This window comes from Schistocerca americana, chromosome 1 (genome assembly GCF_021461395.2).
Source record: "Schistocerca americana isolate TAMUIC-IGC-003095 chromosome 1, iqSchAmer2.1, whole genome shotgun sequence".
In the NCBI taxonomy this organism is placed as follows: domain Eukaryota; kingdom Metazoa; phylum Arthropoda; class Insecta; order Orthoptera; family Acrididae; genus Schistocerca; species Schistocerca americana.
The window spans coordinates 567,586,642-567,599,995 of NC_060119.1; the positions used below are offsets into that span (position 1 = coordinate 567,586,642).

At 41.1% G+C, this 13,354-nt stretch overlaps 1 protein-coding gene across 1 annotated transcript in view; it reads left to right on the top strand.

The window, feature by feature from the left end:
* Positions 1-1,578: 1,578 nt before the first annotated feature.
* LOC124624962 (dipeptidyl peptidase 1-like) overlaps positions 1,579-13,354 on the top strand; it is a 55,231-nt gene continuing 43,455 nt past the window's right edge. Inside the window, exon 1 of the mRNA XM_047149141.1 lies at positions 1,579-1,622. The gene's annotated coding sequence lies outside the window, so the exon portion shown is untranslated. The remainder of the gene's footprint in view (positions 1,623-13,354) is intronic.

Below are 13,354 nucleotides of genomic sequence, written 5' to 3' on the forward strand. Positions count from 1 at the left end.
CACCAACTTCCTCTTCCAAATTCGAAAATATTTTGTTGACTCCCATCTACGTAGGGGGAAATGATCATCATAATAAAATAAGAGAAATCAGAGTTCGAACGGAAAGATTTAGGTGTTCCTTTTTCCAACGTGCCATTCGAGACTGGAATGGTAGAGAGGTAGTATGAAAATGGTTCGATGAACCCTCTGCCAGACACTTAAGCGTGAATTGCAGAGTAACCATGTAGATGTAGATGTAGATGCACTGCTCCTGCTACCATCTGCCGCCTCTAGTTAGTTATTGCAAGCTGATGTCGAACATGTGTGGTCGTTACATTAATGTGATTAGACCGTGTAAATAGGAGAACTGAAACTGAATGTAAAACTGAGACACCACAATACGCATTCGATTTATTTCTATCTACAGACTATGTGAGGACTGCTACCACGGGGACCTCATAACGTGAGAGCATTTGCGTTACTTGTTATGTCTTGAGAAAATTCGATGCCCATTTCTTCGACTGTAGCGGTGCTAGACCTGATTAATGCTCTGTTAAATAAACGTATACCAGTAATCGTAAAATAAGTAATTGCGACCCTGATGGACAACATGTTTTGTGTTGACATAAGAAGTGGATGATGATATTCACGTAGACACAAGGTATTTGTTGGTTTCTTTGTTTTCTTCTTAACTTTGTCTTTACGTAAGTGTATGTTCGTTTTGAGTGTTGGTGGCTGCTATTAAATTCTTGTGTCACACTAGAATGCAAGAAAACGTCTTACTGTCTATACTGATACGGCGATATGCGATATGGTGAGTAATACTTACTGTTTATTTGATATGACTGTTCACAAAGATCACAGCGTGTTTCTTTCGAACGATTTATTCTTCTGTTTACCACTTTCGTTGTAATCCTTCTCGTTCCACAGGAGAAACTACGGCGCACTCATGTTCTGAAAATTAGATGGTTGAAATGGCTCTGAGCACTATGGGACTTAACATGTGAGGTCATCAGTCCCCTAGAACTTAGAACTACTTAAACCTAAGTAACCTAAGGACATCACCCACATCCATGCCCGAGGCAGGATTCGAACCTGCGACCGCAGCGGTCGCGCGGTTCCAGACTGAAGCGCCTAGAACCGTTTGGCCACACCGGCCTGCGAAAATTAGAAAATTAAACACTCAAGTACTGTAAGGGAAAATCGCACCTTAGTTTATTTCTTCTATTTTTTCCTTTAACTTTCTCTTTACGGAAGTAAATATTTATACCGAGTCGTTGGTGGCTTGCCGCGAATATTTTGTAGGATTACGTCCATTTAATATCACTGTTCAGTAATACGGCCACAAAAGTATTTTGTAATTGCAGCCACTGATGGAAAATGGCGTGTCGTTGTCAAAATATTATCCTTTACAGAGTATCACAAGTGTGGCGCAACAGCAGAATATACCTGGCAATCAATCAAGCATGTCATTTGATCGTATTGGCCGCCGTTGAGAAACGATAAATTCTAATGAACTGTTGCTTATCTGATATCGCAAGCTATCTAGATAATCACACTTGCTTATTTAATCGTTCTAATTCTCAGATATAAAGCAGAGTCTCGCTACCACTGTGGGAAATTCGGGGTTGAACAGTTAACTGGTGAGTACCAGGCGCAGCTACCTTAACTGCATAATTTGAAGTTGAAAGCACAGATTCGTAACCCGTTAAACTGCTTGCTTGTGCGCCATAATTCACTGCATTTGGCAGTCGTTCAGCAAAGTACGCCTTTAGAGATGGAACGACAGACAACAGCACTTGTTGACATATTGTCTGTTGGCTAATAGTATGAAAGAAATTGGAAACTCTTTATAACAACAACAACAAATGAATCTGATATTAAATTAAATTGTGACTTTTTGAGGCGCAGCCGCAACCAGTTTACTATTTCGGGAGGAAATTGAATTCGTTTTGGTTGGAAGAAAATCACCTCGAGTTGTATCTTCTTCAGTTCGTTGATTTATTTACTTTCTTTTACAAAAAAACTAATTCAAATTTATGTAACGTTTCAATTTTTATTTTCTTTGGATATTTTATTAAGATGAATAAAAATCGCATGTAAACACAGACCAGTCCTTCTTAAAGGCTGATAAGAAATTAATTCACATGGACTTTCTTTGTTCACATTTGATTAGCAAAAAGAGGATAGCGTTCCTAATATTCTATGTGAGACAAGTATGGCGAGTAAATCGACCTTAAGTCATGTGAATTATAACAGGTTGCCGGCCAGTGTGGCCGACCGGTTCTAGGCGCTTCAGTCTGAAACCGCGCGACCCGTACGGTCGCAGGTTAGTTTTAGGCATTAACACCCGCAGTAATCACACATAAACAAGGTCGTCAAAAGTTGAAATTCATTAGAGATCCTCTTTCCTAGCCGAATGTGAACGTAAGTCTCTGTGAACTAATGTCTTGTTACGCTTTAAGAAGGATTCCTAATATATATGACTTGCCTTCCCAGGAGAATGATTACAATTCTCTCGTCTGTTCCTTTCTTGAGTACTGTAATTGTACGGTGAACAATACAGAAATACAACGTTCAAAGAAAAAGATTTATTCAGAGATACAGCTTGTGACTACTGAAATCTGACCAGCTACGAATTGTAGGAGTACTAAACAAGAAATAAAGTTATCTCCTCCATACATTTTGTGTGTGTAAGCGCGCGCTGTTTGATAACTCTGTCCTTCATTCATCTAATTAACTTTGTCAATGATTCTGTTTGATAAACACAGATCATACCTAAGAAAATTTATTTCGTTGTCCGGGAAGTTCGCCTGAATCATCATTCCTAACACTTTCTGAGCGTAACTAGCTTAATAGCATTAATACTGCCGTTCCAAACACTGAACGATACTGCGAATCCAAGTTCAGTACAATTACTATGTTCCCATTTGCAGTCCATTTGCAAAAGATGTGGGCAATTAGAAAAGCGGCTGCCCGCTATATAAAATGAATTCACCTTGAAACTTCCTGGCAGATTAAAACTGTGGGCCGGAACGAGACTCGAACTCGGGACCTTTGCCTTTCGCGCGCAAGTGCTCTATCACCTGAGCTACCCAAGAACGACTTACGCCCCCTCCTCAGAGCTTCACTTCTGCCAGTACCTCGTCTCCTACCTTCCAAACTTTAAAGAAGCTCTCCTGCGAACCTTGCAGAACTGTGGAGGGACGGGGCGTGAGTCGTGCTTGGGTAGCTCAGATGGTAGAGCACTTGCCCGCGAAAGGCAAAGGTCCCGAGTTCGGGACTCGGTCCGGCACACAGTTTTAGTCTGCCAGGAAGTTTCATATCAGCGCACACTCCGCTGCAGAGTGAAAAGCTCATTCTGAATGCACCTTGTCTTTCATATATACACTTATATTCGACGGTTTTGCTAAGCAGTAACGTTATGAATTACACGATTGGTATCTATGAAACATTCAGGGAGATTGTCTTTCAGAGAAGTCCAACGTATCAGCACTACTCACACAGAAAACTCGTAAGTGCTACTACGATAAATTTGCAGATTTTTGAGCTCATGTAGGGAGGTACACACAACGATCGTTCCGTGCGACGCTTTGCTGCGGTATAGCATGGCCTACCGATATATTGGCACTCTATGCACGTTCCACCACACACACTAAAGTGTCAAGCGAACTGTAGAAGTACATGCAGAATGTGTGTTCTCGAAGTCTTTCACAACGGCATGCTTCAATGAAATCTTTTCGGTTCGCAAACCAAGTGAGTTCGAAGTGTCAAGGCTTGTAAACAGAAAAGATTATACTGGAGATGCAGAATGTGCCATAAGCATGATCAGTTACTGTCCCTTATTGCTTCTTCATATTTCTTTGTATCCATTCCAGTGACTAAACATACGGTCTAGTGTTTTTGGCTTCATGTAAGTTTATTGTAGTAGTTTTGATAATTCCATGCAATTCGTCGATGAACATGTAAATGATTTTTGATTTATCGAACGTTCTAGGCAGCAAAGGTCACGAAAACGATCAGAATTGCGGAACACTGGGCTCTGTCTAGATTGAGCACCACCTTCTGAACAGTAGGTCGCGTTACCGGATAGAACAGCTCAGACAACGTGCTACATCAGTGAGAATAGGTTCCGGCACGTCTTCTGAAAAGCAAATGGGCACACCGAAATGTAGTTTACGCTAACCAGACTAAAGCAGTTAAGTATCTTGAGGGTACAAACATTTACATTCAAGTGCAATTTTGTTCTTCTCTCTTTCTTCGAATGCTGTGGTCAACGTTAGTTTGCGATTTGTATTGTACACCTTTAATGTTGCCTACCTATCTAGTCTTAATTGTTTGTAATGCTATGGAGTGGAAATGAAGTCCCATGGTTCTTGACAGAGCGCAAGGGAACGATACGGGAGACCCGCACCGCCTTACTAGGCAAGGTCCTAATGGAGGTGGTTTGGCGTTGCCTTCCTCCGACCGTAATGGCGATGAAAGATGATGAAGAAGACAACACAATAACGCCCAGTCATCTCGGGGCAGGTGAAAATCCCTGACCCTGCGCTCGGGAAGCGAGAACGCTACCGCGAGACCACGAGCGCGGACTTGTAATGCTATAGTCACGATTTTGAGCTTGCATCTATGTGTGACTGAATTCATGCATTTTTCCCACTCCGGTGTTGCTTTAATTTATTAAGAAACGTACTGCTTGCTTCACATTTCATTTACAGAATTGGGCACTTTATATTTACATTGAAGAGCCACAGAAACTGGTACCACCCCCGCGAGCACGCAGAAGTGCCGCAACACGACGTGGCATGGATTAGAATAATGTCTGAAGTAATAGTGGAGAGAATTGATACCACGAATCATGCAGAGCTTACCACAAATCCGTAAGAGTAAGATGGGTGGAGATCTCTACTGAACAGCACGTTGCATGGCATCCAAGATATGTTCAATAATGTCCATGTCTGGGGAATTTAGCGGCCAGCGGAAGTGTTTACACTCAGGAGAATGTTCCTGGAGCCACTATTTAGCAATCCTGGACGTGTGGGATGCCTCATTGTCCTGCTGGAATTGCCCAAGTCCGTTGGAACGCACAATAGACATGAATCTATGCACGTGATCAGACAGGATGCTTACGTACATTTCACCTGTCGGAGTCACGTCTAGACGTATCATGGGTCCCATATCACTCCAACTGCACATGCTCCCCACCATTACAGAGTCTCCACCAGCTTGAACAGTCTCCTGCTGACATGCAGGGTCCATTAATTCATGAGGTGTCTCCGTACCCGTACACATCCATCTGATCGATGCAATTAGAAACGAGACTCGTCTGACCAGGCACATGTTTGCAGTCATCAACAGTCCAATTTCAATGTTGACTGGCCCAGGTGAGGAGTAAAGCTTTGTTTCGTGCAATCATCAAGGGCACAAAAGTGGGCCTTCAGCTGCAAAAGCCCGTATCGATGCTTTTTCGTTGAATGGTGCCCACGCTGACACTTGTTGATGGCCCGGCATTAAAATCTTCAGCAATTTACGGAAAGGTTGCACTTCTGTCACGTTGAATGATTCTCTTCAGTTGTGATTGGTCTCGTTATTGCAGGATCTTTTTCCGGCCGCAGCGACGTCAGAGATTTGATGTTTTACCGGATTCCCGATATTCATGGCACACTCGTGAAATGGTGGCACGAAAAAATCCCCGCTTCATCGGTACCTCGGAGATGCTGCGTCCCATCTCTCGTGCGCCGTTCAAGCTGCCTTCTTAAATCTTGATAACCTGCCATTGTAACATCAGTAACCGATCTAACAACTGCGGTACATACTTGTTGTTTTATATAGGCGTTGCCGATCGCAGCACCGTATTCTGCCTGTTTATATACTTCTGTATTTGAATACGCACGCCTGTAACAGTAACTTTGGTGCTTCAGTGCAGATTAGAAACAACTCCGGCGTATTATAGCTAAATATATGTTTTATTACCTATTAAGTATGTTTATCTTGCACTATAAAGTGAAAACATTATAACCATCACCACACAAATATAAAGCAAGATATGAAAATCGCCAATCACACCAAAAATCTTATCCCAATGAAAGATATCTACCGTACTCAAGAAATCCACAACAGAGACCGAGCAAGTGAGAAATAACAAGATCTGATTGTTCAGCGGTATATGAAGTGCACATGGAGTGAAAAATCGACACACTTTATTAGTAGTAAAACATCTATTAAGCCATAGTGAGCTAGAACTGTTTATGACACAAAACTACAATGAGACAATCTGTAAACGGAACGTGCAACTTGAAAATACGAGTATGTTTTAGGCCATCGAAGAGGCTTTTTCATAAATTATGGCAACAAGTGTGTGACAAAGTATAAACTGCAAAACTGCATATTTTCAGTTGCTTACAAAGGTAACAACAAAATCGTAAGTATATCACATTATGTCTGTCCGCGATTCACTCCAAAAACATACTGCAGCTAGCCAGGATCTCTTACTATCGTCCAGAAATAGAGATTCTCTTCATTTAGAAATAGAACATTCCCCCTAAGGAACTTATAGATTATTCTGCCGAAACTATGATCCGCAAGGTAACCAGAAATTATTAGGGAACAATAATGGTAGTAGTTTCCCTGTATTTGAAGTGTATGTCACTGGTAAAAAAACTGTATTCGTAAATTCTTACAAATAAGTAACAAAGAATGCTATTATCAATACATTTCAGTGTCTTGTTCTGTATCTAAAAGTATGTCATCTTATGGTTTCAGAACATTTTGATATCAAGGTCTACCGCTATATAATGCGTAGTACAGAGTACTTTCCTGTATAGTTCAGACAAGAGTAATTTCCCGCTCTTTAATAAGAACACCACGCAGTTATCTACGAGATTACAATGAGATTAAGTGTTGCCTATTTTGCAACAGCCACTTTCGTCGCTGCAGCCGTTATCATACGTGCCTCAGTCGGAGGCAGCAACTCGTAGTCGGTTAGTTGTGCACTTCATTATTCAGTAGATTTCCTGCTCTAGCTACTTCTTGCCTGTAAAAATTACACTGGAAAATTGTGTAGCGAAAGTGCTCATTTACGGTGTATCTAAAAGTGTATCTTCCTTTCTCTGAGCTTCAGTAGCTCAAATTTCGTGCACATCATCTTACGGTAACGCTTGTGAAAATTGCAGCACACGGAAGGATACATGTGAGTGAAGTAGATTAGATTACAGAACTCTGTACACTCTTTGACTTTCGAAATTTAGCATGAAGTGGAACTCCCACGAGCCCCTATCGTTGCCCCTAAATATAGCGGCGATGGATCAAAGCGAGGAAGCGTATGTTCATGTATAATATACGCCACACAGAGATTCCAGGAAGCATCGATTGATGCTGATGGAGAATCGCGAGAAATATGTAACCCAACAACCATATCCCACACATGTTGACTGGGCGAGCTCAAGTCACTGTAGCAGTGGTACCTCTGTCGTGCTGAAAAGAGGAGCAATGTTTTCGGCTAGTTTAACGGTTGCTTCTTAGATTACCCTCAATATGCATGCTGTATCGAATTGTGCCCATAAACTATCATATCTGGCGTCTGCCCACTACGTCGCCCAACAACATGGGATACCAGGCTCACCACGGTGCTCCTAATAAGCGTTCAAAACTGCAAGATTAGAGTTCAACATCCTGTCGACACCTAAATCATCAGAGACAGAGCATAAACTCGGACTGGGAAGTAAATCGCCAGGTTTTTCCTAGAGAAAATGTAACGTTACTTCTATTGTAGGATATCGCTGAAGCAGCTTCTAGGCGGTCAGTGTTATTGCACAACAATATTGTGCAATATTATTAAATTTATTCCTTGAATGCTCAATAAAATTGTGCAATATTTAGTCTTGTTCGAAAGTCTGAACGATCAAGACGGTGTAATTGTTCTACTTTCCCTTAATCAGAAAGATAAGGTGGTATAATGAGAATCAATAATTATAAGCTGTGGTTGAACGAAATAAACGTATATCAGACCTTTTTTTGTAGTTGATTGTCCGACACTTAATATATGCTAGAAATGGTTGACTACAAATTGCTGACTACGGGTTTCATCTTAATTATTTTTTAAATTATTTGTGGGCTATCACTCTCTGTATGAGTTCAGTATTATTGCGCAACATGAAATATTGAGCAATAATGTTCATCGACTGCCAGCGGCCTTGCCGCAGTGTTAACATCGGTTCCCGTCAGATCACCGAAGTTAAGCGCTGTTGGGCTTGGCTAGCACGGATATGCTGAGTGCTGTTGGCAAGCGGGGTGCACTCAGCCCTTGTGAGGCCGATTGAGGAGCGACTTATTGAGAAGTAGCAGCATCAATCACGAAAACTGACAACGGCCGGGAGAGCGGTGTGCTGAACACGTGCCCCTCCGTATCCGCATCCGCTGACGCCTAAGGGTTTAGGATGGCACGACGGTTGGTCGGACCGTTGGGACTTCAAGGCATGTTCGGACGGTGTTTGTTTCAATATTCATCTGTTGGAGCCGCTAAAAAGACACAAATATTTGTTTCTTTTATGCACAACAAGCAGAAATGGGGGGATGCGCTTCGCTCAAACCAAGATGAAACAAGCCGTTGGTGGAAACGGTGGGAGGCAAATTCAAAAATCAGATCTTCAGTTTTTGTGCTAATCATTTAAACTATTGTTTATTGCTAACAGATAAGACTTAATTTATTTATAAAAGGAAGTAACATACTAACATTTTTTAAGAACATGAATCTGCACAAAGTATTAATTTGTTAAAGGAATAGAACAGATAAAAAGCCATCAGAGTGGGAGCACAGTGCTAGACGTGTAGCAAAAGTCGTCTCCGTCAGACCACCCTCTCAGATAGTCCAACTAAAGCCACAGGTATTTGAAGCTCGTTTCACCTGGAGTCAACCTTGGGGGTAATGATGCCTGCCATTTGCACCACAGCGAAGAGGAAGGAGGCCACCTCCATTTTTAAAAGGTCCACGTAAAATCATACTTTAATTTCGGGGAAATGTTTTTAATCGCTCATGACTGTATAGCGATGGTACATATTTCCACTTCGGCGTCTTAAGAAGGTTCAGGAGTGGGATTAAATCTCAGTGTGAAATGATATCAATAATATGATTCCCTGGTGACATTTGTAGCCTCAGAGAAAATGAAGAAGAATCACAGGACTTGATAAATGGAATGCTTTAATCAGTACTGAATATGGATTGAGGGTCTGTCGAAGAAAGACGAAAGTATTGAGCGGTAGCGGAAAGAAATGAGCGATAAACTTAAGAGCTAAATTGGTGGTAGATGAGGTGAAAAAATTGTGTTACATTGAAAACGAAATCACATGAGACGGTCGAAGCAAGTGTGACATAAAAAGCAGACTACCACACGTAAAGAGGACATTTATGCCCAAATTATGTCTGCTAGTATCAAACAGCGGCCGTAATTTGAGGAGGACGTTTCTGAGAATGTACGTGCGCAGCACAGGATTGTAAAGGTGTGGTTAATGACCGTAGGGAAAGAGGAGAATCGTAGCGTTTGTGATGTCTCATAGAAGGATGTTGAAAATTAGGTGGACTGATGAGGAATGAGGAGGTTATCTGCAGTATCAGCGCGGGAGAGAACACGTGGATAACACTGACAACAGGGACAGGATGACAGGACGTATGCTAAGACATCAGGGAACAACTTCCACCCTGCTGAAAGGAACTGTAGAATATAAAAACTGTAGGGTAAGACAGAGCTTGGAATATAACCAACAAATGACTGTGGGCATTGGTTGAAAATGCTATTCTGAGAGAAATGGGTCGGTTAGGACAGAAGAGGAAGTCGTGCGAGGCGCATCAAACCAATCAGATGACTGATGACACATAGAAAATCTTACAGTATATTCTGAATTGCACTAAACAAGTGGGGCTTTAAATTACGGGTTATGCCTGAATGCCAATGCTGAATATACGTAAGCCACTCTTTTCCGAACTTGCTTTTCAAAGATTGGCTGTGGACAACCAATGAGCAGGTAAAGATTCTGATAGTCAACTCGCCAAACACGGCACTGAGAGCGCAAAAAGAACTCTAACATCATCACAGACTTGTGATGTTGAGGACCGGCATTGTGCCTCACAACTGATTGCCTTGGTTTCACTGAGTAAATATCTCTGTTTTATTAACCTTCTACCCTACGCTAGAATGTATGTGTCCATTTGTATCATTTTAGCAGAATAGAGAATATTTATTAGGTCTACAACTTTGCTTCCACCGTTTTGCAATACATGACAGTAGTGGCAAGTGGTGGTGATGATGATAGGGCGTAAGTGCCATACAGTTTTTTTCAAACATAACGCGATCAAGTTATTAATCGATTTGGGATTGCATCATAAAGCTATTTTCAATTAAGTCTGTCAACTTACGAACCCAATTCTTGTCATTTGTGGGAAGTTTTAATTTTCTGCTTTAACATGAAGAAATCTGTGGCTCAGGCTCATAAAATGCTGGGTAAGAGCTACGGTGGAGCACCTGCTAGTGAAACAATGAAGAGAATGATTTCATCACTTCAAGAACGGTGATTTTGATGTTGAGGATTGGCGTTGTGGTGGAAGAAGCTACTGAAGCCAACGGACATAATCACAGGAGATCGTAATCGTAAGCAATGTTGTATTTGAGCCGAGCACTGAAAGATAAACGGCTACAATACAGCGCAAATGATTTTACAGCATGACAGTTGTCAATTCCATGCCGGGAAACCCGTTAAACATACTGGGAAACGTTGAAACGGAAAGACCTACCCCACCCGCCGTATTCTCCAAACAATACTCCCTTTCACTAGCACCTTTTTCAATCAATGGAATATGACCTGAGGAGACCGAGGCACATTAGCCATAAGGGCACGATGGTCAATTGGTGTCATTTTCTTAAACTGCCGTTAAATATGGCACCCACTATGGAGACTGATGGCAACAATGCAGTTGTCTTTCGACAAACTCGCCAGTGCATTTAGATTGTCGAGCGAGGAAGGGCATGTGTTTTTCCTTCCTATTTTCATACTGTAGACGCCAATAAATGTTTGAAACATTTTCGATAACTATCTAACATAATTCCAATATAGCGATGGGGCACAGTGGCCCATTTAAGTAAGGGCATCTCTGCCCACATGGTCAACCTGTCCCTCTTCTTTTTGTAAGTAAACAATCTTATTAACCTTAATAAGTACAAAGTAATCGAAGACTACATCAAATCCAATGCAATTTTTACGCGAGAAAATTGTGTATTGCACTGATTTCAAACCGATAATACTTATGCGATGTTTGATATTATTTTCTTCTTTTTTTTCAAAACCTGTAATTTTTATTCAAGTGTTCAAGTAAAATGACTGTAATGTATATTTGAACTTACTACTTACTGGTCACTGAAGAACATATATTTTCAAGTGTCAAATCTACCTGTATCTTCGAATGTAGTCCTCTAAATACCTCCTGTCAACTGAACGTTAAGCCTTTCGCATGTAATCATGCTTTTACTCATCGTCGTTGTACTGTTTTGTTTTCAGGATCAATCGAAATTATAAAACGAAAACTGAAATAGGCGATGTTTCTGAAGCAACTAAAAGAGTATCAGTCATAGAGTTCAATCCTCTACAAGGAGAAAGGAACACAATTTAAAGAGGAATAGAGGAATACGGATGTAGTGTGTAAAAACCTTTGAAAAAACAATAAAAAAGCGCTCTGGTCAAGCTAAATTTTTTTGAATAACAAACAGAAAGAAAAAAGAAATTTCTGAGAAGGTTCTTCAGGATGAAGAAGATTGAGGTGAGGATGCTGTTCGGCTTAGATGTCTTAACCACATTCTCACAAAAATCCAGACGAGGAATGGATTCAATGCACAAGTTGTAAGCGGTAGCCACATCTGTTGTGTTAAAAATGACGTGAAAGCACTTCTTTATGAATGTTTGAACTGTGAAGGTCCTATCAGACATTCGGTTGAAGATATAGAAATTATGAAGACCCTTTTCTATCAATCTGATATTGTAACTACGATAACACAATTCATGATAATAGATTTTGTCATAAAGTTGTAGGAATTTGTATTAAAATAAACTTTGAGTATTAAAATCGATACATTTCTAATTAAATAAAAATATAACTAAATTAATGACAAGATAATATCGGGAAATTTGCTCAACTGTTGCGACAAATTGCACCATAGGAGGGTTAGATTGGCCCAGGTGATATACTGAACTAAATATTTTTAGTAACAGGCAAGCAGGTAGAAGCCTTAATTACATAGCTGTAACGATGGAGAAACAAAGTATTAATGTTCCCGCATAAAAAGATCAATACAAGCTGGCCACCGCCATGATCTTCCCTGCCATCTTTTTCGATCAATGGGACACGGCCAGGCTGACCAGCACATCTGGTAATATGAAGAAGTGCGAAATTTGATCGATTCATGGATCTCCTCAAAAGGGGCCCAGTTCTTCCGCCGCGATATTCGAATACTGGCCGAAAGGTGCGAAAAGTAGTGGCTAGCAGTGGTCTATACTTTGAATCATAAATGTTTTGTAAGCTTTACACAATAGAGCCTCGAACTTCCACAAAAAACGGCGGAAGCAAGATTGTAGACCTAGCACATTGTCTTATACATCTGCATCTACATGGATACTCTGCAAATCACACTTAAGTGCCTGGAGGAGAGTTTATCGAACCATCTTCCCAAGTCTCTCAATCTTGCTTTAATATTAACTGAACTCAACTTATTCTGAGAACTTGTGAATCATTATTTAGTACTATTCGCGAGTATCACTCTCGGTGATAATATTCGGAACAGTGGAATAAATATTTCAAGTTTTGCTGTTTCGGCGAGTCCATATAATGCTCTATAGATAGCCGTGATGGCTGGGGCGGCTGTCACTGTAGACTCTCCCCAAACGTTTATGTTGTGGCATAAAGCTGCGTAGAAGCCGTGCGACCATCATACTAGTAACTGAACAGATCACCACCATCTGGCCGTAATAACAATAGTCCAGTCGCTAAAAGCTCTTTTATGTTTATGTGTTTCGGACATAGCCCATCATCAGAATATCAGATGTTGTTGCTGATGTTGCTGTCATGGTCTTCAGTCCTGAGACTGGTTTGATGCAGCTCTCCATGCTACTCTACCCTGTGCAAGCTTCTTCATCTCCCAGTACCTACTGCAGCCCACATCCTTCTGAATCTGCTTAGTGTATTCATCTCTTGGTCTCCCTCTACGATTTTTATCCTCCGCGCTTCCCTCCAATACTGAATTGGTGACCCCTTGATGCCTCAGAGCGTGTCCTACCAACCGATCCCTTCATCTAGTAAAGTTGTGCCACAAATTCCTTTTCTCCTCAATTCTGTTGA